Below are 17,088 nucleotides of genomic sequence, written 5' to 3' on the forward strand. Positions count from 1 at the left end.
GCTATCATGCAGGACGTCCCTGCCATCTCCAGCTAGGACTGGGAGAGACTCTGAAACTCTGGAGATCTGCTGCCAGTCAGTGTAGACAACGCTAGGCTAGAAGCAGCAATGGTCTTGCTTGGTATAAGCCAGTTTTCTATGTTCCTAGCATGCATGAAATAATACCAGAGTCTCTGAGTATATGCAGAGCATATGTCCCTTAGAATTGTATATCTGTACCTAATGACTCTGTTTTTTGTTTTTGTTTTTAAACAGCATGAGAGATGCAACTTGCAGGAAAACTTGAAGCCAACCTTCCCCACTATGTAAGCCTCACCTACCTCATATACAAAGCATCTGGGATCTGGGCTTCAAAATATGTTTTCGTCACAGCCAATAGCATAGTGGTAGATTCTGAACTGTAGGTGCATTTCATGACAACTCCCATGGCTAGAGCCTTTCTAAGACAATGCAACAAACAATAACCAGTGTGGTCTAGCAGTGTGCTGCTGATGTTAATATTATTAATTATTCACTATATCATTGGCCACAGCATCTACCACCAGGAATGGCCAAACTTGGCCCTCCAGCTGTTTTGGGACTACAATTCCCATCATCCCTGACCACTGGTCCTGTTAGCTAGGGGTGATGGGAGTTGTAGTCCCAACACATCTGGAGGGCCAAGTTTGGCCATGCCTGATTTACCACCAATATCAAAAGCAACCACCCTTATAATTTCTAGGGCTGCCCAACCTGGCCCTGTCCTACCATTAGGCAGAGGGAGGCAGCTCTTGTTGGCTGCCACATTGTAAAAGACGGTTATTTAATTTATGTTTGTTGAATTACTACTGCCAAGGGAGAGGCGTCTCCCTCCACCCAGCTTAACAATACTCGTATATTATTATTTTTACTGTATTATTATTATTGTTGTTTTTAATAGATTTCATGTACTTCTAATTGCTTTTTTTAATGAATGGTTCCACCCACCCCCATTGTGACATTTGTTTTTATATGTAAGCTGCCTCCAGCCCCTTCAGAGGTGAACAGGTGTGGTAATTAAACCTGGTGGTATTATTATTAATTATTATTAGCAATAATATCAATAACGATGAATAACGAGGCAGGAAGAAATCCAACAGGTGAATCCTTTTCGCAGCCGCGCCACTGCGCACGCGCTGCTATAGCAACCAGCCCAAGGCGCGCGGCCGGCCACGCCTTCCCTGCGAGCCGATTGGTTCTCCCGGCAGTTCTCCCTCCCCCTTCCTGGGGCTCCCTCCGTTCTGCACGCTCTCCCGCGCCGCCTCGTGCCTGCGCCTCCCGGCCCTGCGCGCACGCGCCTTCTCTCTCTCTCTGGCTTTCCTGGCGGCGGAGCAAGAGCCTTTCATTGGCTCCCGAGTGGCGGCTGCAATGAACACCCTGCGGCGCGCGGTTGCCCGCCTGCTCCTCCTGGCTTCACCTGCCCGGCAGGTAAGAGGCGTGAAGGGCGCTGCGCAAAACCTCCAGAGCTCAGCAGGGCTTACATGCAAGGAAGGGTACGCCGGCGGCATGCTGAGGGATGGAATGGAGCGGGAAGGACCGTAGGTGGAAGGTCCCTCCCGGGTTCAATCCCCGGCGTCTCCAGGTAGGACTTGGGGGCGGGGGGGGGTGTCCCCTGCCTGCAACTCTGGATGGAGAGCAGCTGCCAGCCGCTGTGGGCAGTTATGAGCTGCACTGAGTCCTGGGAATCCAGGGTTCAAATCCCCACTCAGCCACCATGAAGCCCGTGGGTAACCTCAGCCCTGCCTACCTCACAGGGCTGTTGGGAGGAGAACAAGGGGAGGAGGAGGGGGGGCCATAAACGCCACCTTGAGCTCCTTGGAGGAGACGTAAAAGGCAGGATATAATACTGTGATGCAATACTGAATGGGTACATAAGGCAGCTTCCTCTCTCTCTCTCTCTCCTACACACCTGCAAATATTTGGGACAAAGGGCTCCAAAATTAGGAACCCCGAGGCCATCGAAACTGTATTGTATGCACTCTTAAAATAATGGACTTTGTGGTCTGCCTACAATGAGTTCTGTTTAGTTGCTTTGGGCAGTTGTGGTGCACCTTGCAAATTAACTGTGGAAGCAATCATTGGGATAAAGAACAGGTGGTGAAGTGGGTATTTGTGTGTACACATCTATACTTGCCGACTGAAGTGGATTCAAGTCTACAAAAGCTTTGCCGTAATCCATCTCTAGGGGTGCTACAGGACTCCCTGCTGTTCTTTCTCTCTCCTGGTGGTTAAAGGTGGATGGAGAGGGGACATACTGTAGTTTTATTATGTGGTGGATATGCAGTGTGTTCCTGGGACCGTGTCACCCAGACAGAAACTCAGCTTTGCCTTGGTGCCTATGTCATCTCTTTTGTTAGTTCTGCATCTTAATGTGGCAAATGGGATCTGCTCCGGGTGGTAGTTGTTACAAACCAGCTAAGGGTTGGCTATGGACATGCATCCTGCGACCTTGGCTCAATCAGGTTAGCTCACTATCACTACTTATACATGAGTGGGGTATCTATGCCATCCATTCAGCACAAGATTGTTTTGGACAATACTGTTGTGCATGCAGGAAACCTGCTGTGCATAGAATTGAGGACTGTATCTGTGTGGTGTATTTGTTTTATTTTCAAACACCTCAAAGTAAACACATCCACACATATTTTTAGGGATATGTTGTTGTTTTTTAAAAACACACACACATTAGAATCCACTGGATGACCCCTTTATGGAGGATGCACCTATGGTATTTTATTTTTTTTGTACTGCCTCTACTACTTATGATACCACTGGCAGACCTGCTCCTCTAGGACTTCAACAGAAATCCCTGTTGGCCTCTGTGAGAATAGAGTTCACATTAGATGGGCCACTGGACTGACCCTGTGGGTTCTTCTTAAGTTCTTATTCAAACATCTCTCTCTCTCCCTTCTAGAGTTTACCATCGTGGAAAAAACTTCAAGTTGTTATTATTTTTAATGGCTACAAATTTATAGCATGTGTTTTTTACGGCTTAATGAACCTGGGCTCCCTTTGTTACGCATGTACCAATGAAAGCAACAGACGAATAATAATAAAATTCATTGGATTGACTTTGCTGGCAACATGTCCTGGATGTTGTTGCTGTGTTGGAAGCGGATCTCTTCTGAGAGGATAAATAGGATGCAATTTCTATTTGTTGTCCTGACAACCATGACTCCACATCCCCATTTGTTCAGCCACGCAGGTTAATCTAATTTCAGGATTAGCTCATCAGTATCAAGCCGCAGCAGGGGAAACATCTGGGATCGATGCCATGGGATTAATTAAAAGGAGTAACACGCTCATATAGGGCTATTACACTATGTAATCCAGGGAAGTATTAGCAATGGACTTTCAGTGTCCTCAAACTGTGTTTTGAGTATTAATAGGATTCCTTTCAAGCTTATCGGGGGCAGGGGGGGTGTCAGTATTTGTTTATTCTCTTTGTTTGATACACCACTCTTTTTTAAATCATCACAATCCCAGAGCAGCCTACACAATGAAACATTAAAATAGGATAACAAAACATAATGTTACAAAAGTTGGGTGTCACTTCACTCTTTGCCGAGACTCCAGGGGCTGTGCTCCTTTGGAGAACTGAAGACAAGATGGCAAATCTTACAGAGAAGCTCAGAGACAATGGCAATGAGAAATTTTAAAAAAGCATGGGAAACATTTATTGTATATGTACAAAAATACGGTAAACAAATTGAAACATTGGCGGGCTTTGATTAAACATTTGCAAGTGTTAAATAATGAGATAAAGTCTAACACAGGCAATTTGAAATATTAATGTATGATGATAATTAGTTAAATATTTATAAAATAAGAAAAATAAGAAAAAGCAGTTTTATAATTATACAGAAAACATACTTATTTAATGAACCAGAAAAGGAGATTGAGGGAAGTCAGGAGGTTAAAGAGAACCTCCAATATATGTTTATATATACTGAAAATGTGTCATGATTAAGGTTTATTTATATTCTCAGTTTTATTTTTTGCTTTATTTTCTTTTTATCTCCCCCCCCCCCCAAGAATTGTATTTTCTCTATGGAGAATTCTTGATGAAGTTAAAATTGTAAAATCAATAAAAATGAATAATAATAATAATGATAATACGGTAATAGAATTGAAGGCGCGGCAGAGACTGTCATAACTTTAAGAAATATGATTTATTCACATATTTGCACCTTCAGTCTGCCCTCCCTCTCTGTGTGTAAGCACATGCACACACACCAAACACAAGGACTACCTAAAATTTCTCAGTTTGTGGAAACGGCAGCAAAAACCAGAGGTTTCTTTGCCTCTCAACCACAGCAGAGTTGGGTAGCTTTGGGCAGTCGGCTTCTCCTGTCAGAGGCAATGTGCCTCTGGATACTGCTTGCTGGGAACCACAAGTATCTGTATATGTTGTAGGGGGCACTGTTGTGCTCAGGTTCTGCTTGCAAGCTTCCCCTGACCATCTGGTTGACCACTGTGAGAACAGGATGCTGGGCTAGATGGGCCTTCAGCCTGATTCAGTAGAATACAGTGGTACCTCAGGTTACACACGCTTCAGGTTACAGACTCCGCTAACCCAGAAATAACGCTTCAGGTTAGGAACTTTGCTTCAGGATAAGAACAGAAATCGTGCTCTGGTGGCGCAGCAGGAGGTCCCATTAGCTAAAGTGGTGCTTCAGGTTAAGAACAGTTTCAGGTTAAGAACGGACCTGCAGAACGAATTAAGTACTTAACCTGAGGCACCGCTGTATTCTTTTGTTCTTAGCTTTGTCCCGTTTGCCGAGTGCAGGATGCAGATCTTACTCGCAGTTGCACATGATGACCCTGCTTGTAACTTTGCTGCATCTGAAACAGCCTCCCGGTTTGGGGGCAGCGAGACAACTTTTTTCACTGCATAGTCTTCACTTCAGCAGACTATGAATAAACTCCCCCCCCCCGCCACCCCAAGGAGGAACATGGAGTTGTATAGGCTCATAAATGCCTATGACGGGAAAGTTAGCACTATAGCGCTGCTGATGGATTAATGTGTCTCGTTCCCCTTTCTTCTCTCTTGAATAATATGGACTCAGGATGAGGCAGACAGCTAATCTCTGGAGCATTAAGTAATTGCTCTCAGAACTGCGCCTTCAAGCTTGCCTTTTGCTGCTGTGCGCACATGTGGGGGAAAAAGTGCCGGGTTGTGGGAATTCTCTAAGGGTTATGGGAACTTTTAAAAGCAGCTCTTTCAAACCGAGGACCCTTTGCTTATAATCTCACGGAGAAGGAGCCCAAACCTCGTAACTGAAGGGTAGGCGATTTGCATCTTAATGGGCTCATTGCATGCCTGCAGTATTATACTTGGAAGTTGTTGCCTCCTTCTCCCTGCACGGCCACCCCCACCCGCAATGCACTCCAGATCAATGGGGCAGAATCTAATAAGGGGCTATAAGGCCAGTGAGAGCCCAGCTTCTTTTCTCTCTCACGCACAGTGTGGATTCAACAGCAGCTTACAAATGACTGCTTCTCCTTCTCCTCCTCCTCCTCTCCGTTTCTTGCTCCTTCTCTCTCTGGAACTCAGAACACCGTAGTGGAGGTTGCCAAGCACCCTTTCATTTCAGGAACTGTCAACTTTGCAAATACAGTGCAATATCACTGAGAAGAAGTTAAGCTGGTTTTATAAAAAAAACATAAATATTCACAAGGATTGCGTCTTTGTAGTAAAAGTTCTGCACAGCAGCCTTCTCCAGCAGTTTTTGTGCTCCAGATGTTTTGGACTACAACTCCCATGGAGTTAGATTCAGGAAGTAGCCATGTTGGTCTGACGCAGTCAAAATAAATTTAAAAATTGTCCGGTAGAGACCAACATGCATGCACACAAAAGCTTATACCCAGAACACACTTAGTTGGTCTCTAAGGTGCTACTGGACAATTTTTTAATTTTTTAATTATTTCCCATGAAGTTGCTATCGCTCAAGTTGCATGGTTGCCGAGGTGAAACAGAGGACACTTGCACCAGCTCACTGCAACAACTCTTACCTTTAAAACTTTTTATTTGGGTTTCTCGTCTTGTGGAACATTGTAGGACTTTGGGACAAGTGACATCATGGCTTTGACAGCAGAGGTATCCAGCATACTGCCCAAGTGGGAAAATATTGGTTCCCTAAAAGGTCCTGTGGATTGATGATAAACCATGTGCTTTAAACTCTGTGCCAGAAGTAAAAGGCTTGATTATGTCTGCAGGAAGGTGAAGAAGAAGAAGAAGAAGAAGAAGAAGAAGAAGAAGAAGAAGAAGAAGAAGAAGAAGAAAATGGCACCAATTCTGAATCCCGCATTTACGAATCTTAACAAACATTGAACTTTGCAGTATGAATACTATGTGATGATTTTAAAAATGGATGAGATAGAATAGCAATACACCTTGACTCTAAAGACAACATTTAAAATTATCAAGAGCCAGAACAAAGTAACTTGAACAGCAGTAACATCTCAAAGGGTTTAATGTGAAAGCATGGTTTTTCAGTGCTGCCAAACACTAGCAAAGAGAGGGAGGTAATCTAATCTCTCGGGGGCAAATAAGTTCCATGAATGTAATAGGAGGTTTAGTTCAATAAAAGGCACTCTGCATGTTGCTGCCAAACACACCTCAAAAAGCTGATATTAAAAGATAGGCGGGTTCACATGGGGGAAGATAGCTCTTCAATATCTTGGCCCCGAGCCATCTGTCCTGGGTGAATTGGTGGGATCATTTATTAAAAGCAACACCAAATGAATCACACTGAAGAACAAGCCTTGCTGCAGAGGAATCAGCGTGCCTTTTGCCAAAGAAAGTCCTGCCTCCTCAACCTTAACTGTTCTTGGGGTGTGTTGACAAGCACATGGGTAGGAGTGGTCCAGTAAGTGCTGGATTTACATGTGGTCTGAGTGGGCTGTAGCTCATGGCCTCTTAATCTAGGGAGGCCTTGGCCTCCTGCCATTTTTAATTTTTTAAAAAAATACGAGCAGATTTTACTATCTAGGCCCAGTTGCTTAGTAACAGTAAAGATGAACAAGGTTTTGTTTTCATGATCGAATGCTATTAAATTTGAACCTCCCAAGGTCTCCTAGTCGAGGGCCTTCAATTGTTTTAATCCAGGCCTGAGTAAATTTAGCAGTCAAGGGGTAGGCAGATTAGTAACTGGTTAAAGAAGAGGAAACAGGCAGCCAGTAGCAGAAACCCAGAATTTTGTTTTTGTTCGGAGCTCCTTTCCAACTTGTATATTTTTCTTCATCCTTCATACTGATTCCCATTCTGTCTCACACTCAGTTTTCCTTCCTCTGCCTTAAAGAGGTACATGCAAAGTACCTTCCAGGGTAGCATAAGGTTGTCTTTATTAAAAGCAATGAAATGTGCCTGTCAGCAAGGGCTCTCTTGTATTGTGTGATAAATATAAGCTACATTTCCATTCATGAATTGTTTTTTGTCGGCTTCTGTTGTTATTCGAGGTGTTCTGCTGAGTTTTTAAAAAGCTATATAAACAAATTGTAAGGACGTGGTCACGCTGCAATTTGTGTTGCTGCTGATAGGCAGCCTGGGCAGGCAAGCAGGCACAGCATGGTCCAGGTGAGCTGCAGAGGAATAGGCAGGGCAGGCTGGGGTAGCTCCCCAGCAATGGTCCTACTCTACTGCCACTGCCTACCTCACACCAATGCTTCTGTTTTGGCCTCAGCAGTGTGGGAGGCCAAGGAGGGAAGCCGCAGCAAAGCAGGTAGGCTGCTGGGGAGCTGTCCTACTCTGTTCTTCATGTTCCTCTGCAGCTCACCCATGCCATGTTTTGGGATATCTGTAAGGGGAGGAGGGGTGCAGTTTGGGCATTGTGTAAGGGAAGGAAGGGGTGGTACCCCCTGCTCAACTTATATTTAAAGTATGCCGCAATGTTTTTAATGTTTTCCCACAAAATCATGGAAACAGAATTGTGGAGATGGAATGAACCCTAAGGGTCATCTAGTTCAAACTCCTGCAATGCAGCAATCAGCTAGGGGTGGTTCGTTTCTATGTTTTAGGAGACACTGAGTGGGGAAGCGGTTTATTATTAGAACTGAATAAATGCACTTACCAAACGGGATTGTATTCACTGAGTTTTCGCACAAGGTTTTCCCCTCTGAGGTTTTGAGGTCCCTAAATATCAGAGGCCACTAGACAGCTGCTTAGCCTGCCTCTTGGTATATCCAGCCCTCCTGCTGCTTCCCTATAATATTTGGAGGCTACCAAACAGGTGTCATTACTTGTGGTAGGCTGATATGGGAACAGCATTAAGTAAATCCAGGGTGGATTAGTCAGTGAATGAAATGCCAGAAGTACTGTATTAACATGGATGTAAAAATAGCTTTGGCTATTTCAGAGCTTTAGTTGCTCTGTATTAGCTTGCAGGCTCTGTTCCACATTGGAGGCTGCCTGTCACTCTGATAATTTGGAACTCTGGGGGGCAAAGGATTCTGACTTGCTTTTTACAGAGGCTCCAGACATTTTTCATTTTGGATCAAAACTTGTGGAGAAATACGGTGAGTGCTGCACTCAGGATGCAGATTGGCTGACATGGACAGGTAAATGGAATGGGGTTGGTGAGCTGTAGCTGGTGTGGATTAGGGCAGGGTTTGGGTGTGCTCCTTTGTGTTCAGTGGATTCGACAAACAGAGAAGCTCTTAATTTCTCACACATTAATAGTGAATGTTTTAGTGCCATTAACAAATACATTTAATTACATTAGATCAAAAGCTTGTTTAATTTCACAGATGCAATTAACTTCAGAGGCTTTTATCTCTTTAATTTCTGTGTGTGCGGTGGATGTGATGGAACGGAAGCAGAAGGGAAAGTGGTGGATTTCTCAGACGCTAAATAATGAACGTTGACTTTCTAAAATGCTGTTAATAAATCATGATAGGGTTAGGGTCCGCTCAGGATAACTTATTTCTTGAGCACTCATCCTGGTTTGCTTTTTTTGCAAAGCTCACATGGAGGTTAAATTATATCTGGCTTTTTACTGAGCATGCATTCAGATTTGTTTTCAGAGTGGTTATGCAACAATGAGCAATCATCCTAATTTGCCTGCTTCCCATTAATCATTCATTCATCCATCCCACATTTTTTGGTACATTTCATCACCGCATTCCAAACCGCAAAAAGCTCTGTTTTTTAATAAGTGGCTTTGTCGCATTAGGATGACAACATGCTTTTTAATCCCCTTTAAATGTACAAACCTAAAGTTCTGGTATGCACTTGAATGTCTCCAGCAAAATAGTGACACTCTGGAAGCACTGTTTGCGTTGGATTAAAAACCTTCTTAATTTCACAGGAGAAATTGACCTCAGTGGCTTTTTATCTCTTTTCTTGCATTTGAGATTGCAATTGCACACCCAGAAAGAGATCCAACCCGCCCTTTTTTAAGGCTCGGATGTCCAAATTTGCCAACGTAGTACATTCTTGGCTTTCACAATAGTAGCTTATTATAGGCTGTGTTTCAAATGCCCACGTGCTGGATTTTGGGGGAAGAAGGACCACCCATTGCATCATGTGGAACAGTGTGGGACTGGGAGATGGGATCTTTTCACCTTTGTTCATTATCCCATTGAGCATATTTAGGCACCAGCTTCAGAAGATCATGGTTCACCAGTCTTTTTATGGGAGGTTTCTGGGTCTACTTGCACTTGGATTTGGTGTCTTAATTGCTCTTCATTTTTATGCTGCTGGCTATTTTACTGGGTTTTTCTCCGGATCTTAAACTTGCTCTAGTGCTGGGTTGGTTTTATTTTGATTTGTTAGCCACCCAGATGATCCCATTTGAGACGGAAGACTATAAGATACTAAACAAATAAATGCTATGGTTGACAGCTCACTCCCATATAAGAACAAACTTAGTTGGTCTCTAAGGTGCTACTGGAAGGAATTTTTTATTTTATTTTGTTTTTCCATATAAGGACCAAGTGGTGGTGCTGGGGAGCCTTCTGCATAGCTGTCAACTTTCCCCTTTTTTGTGGGAAATTCCCTTATTCCAGCGCCGTTTCCCACTGCAAAAAAGGGAAGGTTGACAGCTATGCTTCTGACCTTGGGTAAGATCAACATAATGTTATGCATTAGCCCAGTCAGCTATTTCTCCCCCTTTCCGATCCCCCTTTTGACGTGAATACCCAACTGTATGAAATGTTCTGTGCAATTTCCAAGCTTTCATCTTGGCTCATAGAAAAGGTATTGTCTTGCCTGTTCTACTTTTGCATTAAATCACCTGGGGTAGGCCTATATTTTTTATATTATGGTAAATGGAGAAGAAAGATGCCCCTCTACATATGGCAAATAACCCATCAGATTGTAAGGGGAGGAGGTCATATTTGTCTCATCCCTGACCATGGAGGGAATTGCTGATCAAAAAGGCTGCTGTTTTCTTTTCTTTTCTTTTCTTTTCTTCCACCAGTAAGCAGCCAGGAAAGTTTCTTCTGACCTGTTGGGAGCTTCTTAGTATTGCCTAGCTGCTTTCTCCTGTGATCTTTGGCTGAACTAAACATCCCATAGATTTTGAAGTGCTGAGGTTTCCCAATGCCCCACCTCCAGGTATCTCCAGCCACCCAGAATGGCTGGGGCAACCCAGTCACATGGGCGGTGTGTAAATAAAATCATCATCATCTGGGTTGTCCAGGGCTTATTAGGCTCCCTATTATGACATTGGCGTGACATCAGAGCAGATGAGTCGATGGGAGCCACATAGAATGGCAGTGACACATCAACAGACCATAGGCCCCAGCAGAGCTGAAATCTCTGAAAAAGCATTTTGACTGTTGGCGTATTTAAAACTGAGCAACTGTGCAACAAAAGGTTGAGGAGACTGTAAAGCATAACTAGGAGTTGATTTAATTAAAGGAAAAATAACGGAAATTACATTAGCTATAAGAACGTTACAGAAACATGACCCATCCAGTGACCCACCACCCAGGGTACTGAGAGAGGTACGCAGACCTCCTTATATACTGTACCCGATTGCTGGTACGCCTTAAATCAATACAAACTTAACACCACCTGCTGTACTGCCCCACAGCTGCAAAACTAGGTCAGTTCATTTCCTTCTTTCTTTTAAAGAGATATTTCTGTGGAACAGTAAACTGTAACATTCAACATTGACAGGTTTAATGGTTGCATTTGCAGGAGTATGAGCAAAGAAGGAAGGTAGCAAACTACTTTAGAGAGTCAAAAAATAATAATAATAAATAAAAAATTCCTTCCAGTAGCACCTTAGAGACAAACGAAGTTTGTTTTTGGCATGAGCTTTTGTGTGCATGCACCCATTCCCACCACCCTTCTGAGTAATACCCCTCCCCACTCTCTCACTATATATAAGCATCTGGTGACTTCTGTTTCAGTGTATCTGGAGAAGTGTGCATGCACATGAAAGCTCATACCAAGAACAAACTTAGTTGGTCTCTAAGGTGCTACTGGAAGGAATTTTTTAAATTTTTTATTTTGTTTTGACTATGGCAGACCAACACGGCTACCTACCTGTAACTGGTACTTTAGAGAGTGTTATTGTTGAAGAACTAGGTCAGTCGGTAGAGCATGAGACTCTTAATCTCAGGGTCGTGGGTTTGAGCCCCATGTTGGGCACAAGACTCCTACATTGCAGGGGCTTGGACTAGATCGCCCTCGTGGTCCCTTCCAATTCTACAACTCAGTTATTCATGCAGTGTGGTAAGCCAAACTATGGCTTACCGAGATAGCACAAACACACAGGCTGTTGGCTGCATCTTGTGGTTAGCACAGCAAGAGCTTAACCGTGAGACCCAGTTCAGACCCAGGGTTGGCTTAGCTCAGCAGAGCACTGCAAGGAGAAGGACCAGGGAACAACAAAGCAGCTATGGAGAGCTTCTGTCCTGCACATTAGCTCAGTCTCATGCAACCTACAGGTATGTCTCAAATAGGTTTCAATCCTAAATAATTCTGCAGAAGAGGGACGTTTTTTCATTTGTTTCAGCCATAGTTTATAAGAAGACATAACCATGGAAATGCAAGTGAAAATAATATAAATATATTAATGGTTTATCATACTACTTGCTTGGCAGGGAAGTCTACGTATCACTTTGGGAGTTTTTGCATGGTAGCTCTCCAAAGAGGCGTGGGGGAGTGTTCTAACAATTCTCAGCATTCTTAACGAGCTACAGTTCCCAGGATAATTTGGGGGAAGCCATGATTGTCTAAAGTGGTGCAATACTGCTTTAAATGCATAGTGCAGATGGGGCCAGTACTTCTTCCCTCTGCTAAATGAACCTTGTAAATACAGAGCTGGGCTTTCTCGCTACCGAGGAAGGCTGGCAAGCAGAGGGAGCGAAAAATTACGTTTGCAATATTTCATGAGGATGATTAGCAAAAATAATTTCAAAAGACTAAAGGCGATCTGAAGGGGAGGCAATTTTAAGATGTTTTCTGTTTTATTAGAACCCACATTGATGTGGGCGTGAACTCTGCATTTCAAAGGAATAGAATAGATCTCATCAAAGGCTTTGATAAACCAAAAAGCTGGAAAAGTAATGAGATGCAGTCATGAGAGAGGCTCAAATGCTAGGTAGGTCACACCTGGTTGTTTTTACCATGCAGAGTAGCTACAGTGTTTTAAAATATTTAAAAGAAAAGAGGTCATAGTTTTGCAGACTTTCTGGTTTGTAGGCTTTGAAAATTAAATAAAATTATCCCCTTTTTTGAAAGCTACCTCAGGATTTAACCTTTTTTTTTTTAAAAAAAAAAAATCCTACTGTATCTTCTTTGTGGACTTCGTATGAATGGAAATTTTGCTTGGATCAGTGATTTAGCACCACACTGCCAGTTAGTGTAAAATTAGCCTAGGGTAGGTTAGAGCTAGTATGGTTAGAGCAGGGATAGCTAATGTTGTTGTTGTTGTTGTTGTTGTTCAGTCGTTCAGTCTTGTCCGACTCTTCGTGACCCCATGGACCAGAGCACACTAGGCACGCCTATCCTTCATTGCCTCTCGCAGTTTGGCCAAACTCATGTTAGTAGCTTCGAGAACACTGTCCAACCATCTCATCCTCTGTCGTCCCCTTCTCCTTGTGCCCTCCATCTTTCCCAACATCAGGGTCTTTTCCAGGGAGTCTTCCCTTCTCATGAGGTGGCCAAAGTACTGGAGCCTCAACTTCAGGATCTGCCCTTCCAGTGAGCACTCTGGGCTGATTTCCTTCAGAATGGATAGGTTTGATCTTCTTGCAGTCCGTGGGACTCTCAAGAGTCTCCTCCAACACCATAATTCAAAAGCATCAATTCTTTGGCGATCAGCCTTCTTGATGGTCCAGCTCTCACTTCCGTACATTACTACTGGGAAAACCATAGCTTTAACTATACGGACCTTTGTCGGCAAGGTGATGTCTTTGCTTTTTAAGATGCTGTCTAAGTTTGTCATTGCTTTGCTCTTGGAACACCTCCCATCATCCCTGACCTCAAAAAGCTGGGGAAGCAGCGTTGCTTCACGGATCTGACTTGGCTGAGTTCTCTTCCAAACAAAGCTACTGGTACTCCAAACCTGTCTTCCCCAACCTGGCACCCCACTCTCCCCCACATTTTGGACTCCAACCATCGCTGACTGCATTGTAGTCGAAAACATCTCTGGGAAGCTCCTGGCTGTGGAAGGGCTACTTCAAAGGCTGCTCTGAAATTTATACCTCTTCAGCAGAGGAAGAAAAACACGCCTGGTAATTGTAGTTTCACACTACAAACACACGCAGTCGCATCTTCTTGAGTTGAAAGCAGTGAAAGCTGGGATTACTGCAGCAGGCTGTTTAAAAGCCAGTCTTGCCAACTGCATTCAGAGATTTAAGAGCCTGTCAAGGGATGTCGCTGGCGTTTCGGTAATTGGTGTGCAAATTGCCCCACTGCTGGCTATTTTTCTTTGGCGGTGTTTTCATCATTGAGCGAATTTAAATATGGATGAGAGGCAAGATCAGTTTTCTTGAGGTAGTCTGCATTAGCTGTATGCAGTGATGGACCAATTCTGGTCTCGGAATAATTTTCCGTGTATATTTATTCATTTAGAAAACCAGCTCAATTTAAGCTGTTTTCTATATATGGAAATAAACGGGGGAGGTCCACTGTCCCTCAGACCTTGTGGGAAGGCCGGACTATATTTTGAAAAAAAATAAGAACGAATTCCTATGCCCCACAAATAACCCACAGATGCAATTTAAATAAAAGCACACATTCTACTCATGTCAAAACACTAGGCAGGCCCCACAAATAACCCAGAGATGCATTTTAAATAAAAGGACACACTCATGTAAAAACACGCTGATTCCCGGACCGTCCGTGGGCCAGATTTAGAAGACGATTGGGCTGGATCCGGCCCCTGGGCCTTAGTTTGCCTACCCATGGGTTAGAACCTTGGCACCACTCCACATGTATCTATGTGCATCTCAAGACTGATTTATTTATCGACAGACGAATATTGTCTTGGTGGCTACTTAAAGAATTACATTACTTTCAGAGACTTTTGTGTGATGTATCATATTTGCAAGAGTGTACGTTTTGGTCTCGTATTATGTTATGTTGGTTGCGTTTAAAGAATTAGTGCCTTTACTATTTATTGGTCTACGTGTTGCCTTTCATTGTTTGCTGATCTACTGTTTGCAACACAGGGGTTAATTGTTAGTACCCATGGGTTAGAAGCTGGGAAGGAAGCAGGTGGGGAAGATTGCATTTCAAGCTGGAGAAGATGTTGTAGAGCGCCAATACTCTTTTTGGATTGAAGGAGAGCATTAAAAGTTGTGGAGGTTCATATTCCGAACTAAAATTATCACCCGCTTCTAGAAAAGAGAACTCTGTAAATATCAACCAAAAATTAACAAGGGCAAGAGCAACTTCCTTATGACAGAGAGAGGCTGAAACATTTGTGACTGTTTGGTTTAGAACAATTATGAAAAGGGGGGACAGGAAAGAGTCTTGCTCATGGCATGAAGAGAAGGGTGTTGTTGTTTTTCTCTCATAATGGTGGAACTTCTGAGTTACCCAGAGAAATTGGCTTAAATGAAACAAGTTTTGTTGTAGCACATCTAGGGATGTGAAAAGAACGTTAAGACAAGCCTGCTGGATCAGGCCAAAGGCCCATCTTGTCGAGCATCCTGTTCTCACAGTGAAGAAGAAGAAGAAGTGTTTGGATTTGATATCCCGCTTTTCACTACCCGAAGGAGTCTCAAAGCGGCTAACATTCTCCTTTCCCTTCCTGCCCCACAACAAACACTCTGTGAGGTGAGTGGGGCTGAGAGACTTCAAAGAAGTGTGACTAGCCCAAGGTCACCCAGCAGCTGCATGTGGAGGAGTGGAGACGCGAACCCGGTTCCCCAGATAACGAGTCTACCGCTCTTAACCACTACACCACAGTGGCCAACCAGATGCCTGTGAGGAACCTCCAAGCAGGACCTGAGCTCAAGTGCGCTCTCCCCTCCTGCAGTTTCCAACAACGGGCATTTTGAAGCATTACTGCCTTTGAAAGAGCCAGAGCATAACCATTATGTCTAGCATGCAGCCATTGATGGGAGGCCCATGCCTGAGGTAGGGGCAGCTGGGTACACTTGCCCCAGGCCTCAGGCTGGGGGAGCTGCCAGGGGTTTGCCGGACTTACGCTGCCATGTCAAGAATACCCTGCACCTCTCAGCTGACTGGGGACGTAATGGGCGAAACAGCCATGCTTGTCCATATGCACTGCAAGGCTGCGATAGTAAAATCTGGACCTGCGTTACTGCTTACTAGTGTGTCACGTCAGGTCAGATTAGGTGGTGCATCTCATGGACAAGACTCCCACCCCATTCATCAGACAAACTCTGCACGGGCCTGATTGATGCCCTTATCCTCTGTGAAATTCTCTAATCTGTTTCAGAATCATCCAAGTTGGTAGCCATCACTGCCTCCTGCGGGCAGTGACTTCCATGGTTTAGCTTTGTGCTGCATGAAGAAGGGACGCGGGTGGCACTGTGGTCTAAACCACTGGACCTCTTGGGCTTGCCGATCAGCGGTTCGAATCCACGCAATGGGGTGAGCTCCCGCCAACCTGGCAGTTCGAAAGCACACCAGTGCAAGTAGATAAATAGGTACTGCTGCGGTGGGAAGGTAAACAGCGTTTCTGTGCGCTCTGGTTTCCGTCACGGTGTTCCATTGCACCAGAAGCGGTTTAGTCATGCTGGCCACATGACCCGGAAAGCTGCCTGTGAAGCTGTCTGTGGAAAATCGCCGGCTCCCTCAGCCTGAAAGCAAGATGAGCGCCACAAACCCATAGTCGCCTTAGACTGGACTTAACCATCCAGGGGTCCTTTACCTTTACCTTTTTTTACCCCACAACTTCAGTGCCTATGAGTTTAGCAGCACAGTAGCAGCTGTTAGGATATCCTACACACGAGTAGGCCTCTGGCAGAGACACATGCCCGACTGGCATGTTCCCTCCCTCCTGGTCAATCGTTCGGGAGCTTCAAAAACTTCCTTCAGCCCGAACATCCGCAGAGTTTGTGCAGTTGCGTAACAGAACTCAGCAACTCAGCATTTTGGCTCATCTACTTTTATTTACATATAAACACACATGGAGCACTGCAACATGGCTCCCTCTCTCTCTAGCATCAGACAGCAAAGAGAAAGAAACGAAGGACAATAGTCCCACTTCACGGAACATAGTAACACAAACATCCTGCCTTCGTCACTTCCCATTCTGTGGAGTCAAAACATACAGTCATGTGATAGATAACAATCCCATGACTGCAGACACGGGCAATGAATCTTTTTTTACTCCACAACTTCAGTGCCTATGAGTTTGGCAGCACAGTAGCAGCAACCTACAACAGGAGCCCTACAAGTCAAAGGGCATGAATAATGTGCCAAGCTTGTGGTGCAGTCAGTTAAGGGATTTACTTGTAGCTCAGTGGCAGAGCTTTTGCAAAAGGTCTCCGGTTCAATCCCTTCCAGAAGAAGAAGAAGAAGAGTTTGGATTTGATATCCCGCTTTTCACAACCCGAAGGAGTCTCAAAGCGGCTAACATTCTCCTTTCCCTTCCTCCCCCACAACAAACACTCTGTGAGGTGAGTGGGGCTGAG

The sequence above is a fragment of the Lacerta agilis genome, chromosome 11 (assembly GCF_009819535.1).
Source record: "Lacerta agilis isolate rLacAgi1 chromosome 11, rLacAgi1.pri, whole genome shotgun sequence".
Taxonomy (NCBI): domain Eukaryota; kingdom Metazoa; phylum Chordata; class Lepidosauria; order Squamata; family Lacertidae; genus Lacerta; species Lacerta agilis.